Consider the following 359-nt stretch of genomic DNA (forward strand, 5'->3'; position numbering starts at 1 on the left):
AAAATTTAAGGGGGTCTGAATACATTCCGTACCCACTGTATATTGTAAAACAAACGCAATTATGTGTATGACCTCCAATACTATTAGGCTGCAAACATTTATACGTGAGAAAGAAGCATATTTTGAAGAAAAGACAGCTAAACTTACAAGATCCAAGTGGAACAATTATAGTACAGATTTCATTACGGTAAACTTAATTATATGCAGTGTAAAGATTTGTTTAGGTCAGTGAAGATGCAGCTGACTTCATAAGTGAGTAAGCTTCAGATAATTGTAGTCCAGATGCATCTAATTAATATTAATTGACTATTAACGAATTACAGTAGTCAACATTTGAAGTGGATCAAAAAAGTTCATCA

Source organism: Sinocyclocheilus grahami, unplaced genomic scaffold (assembly GCF_001515645.1).
Source record: "Sinocyclocheilus grahami isolate Dianchi unplaced genomic scaffold, SAMN03320097.WGS_v1.1 scaffold560.1, whole genome shotgun sequence".
Lineage (NCBI taxonomy): Eukaryota > Metazoa > Chordata > Actinopteri > Cypriniformes > Cyprinidae > Sinocyclocheilus > Sinocyclocheilus grahami.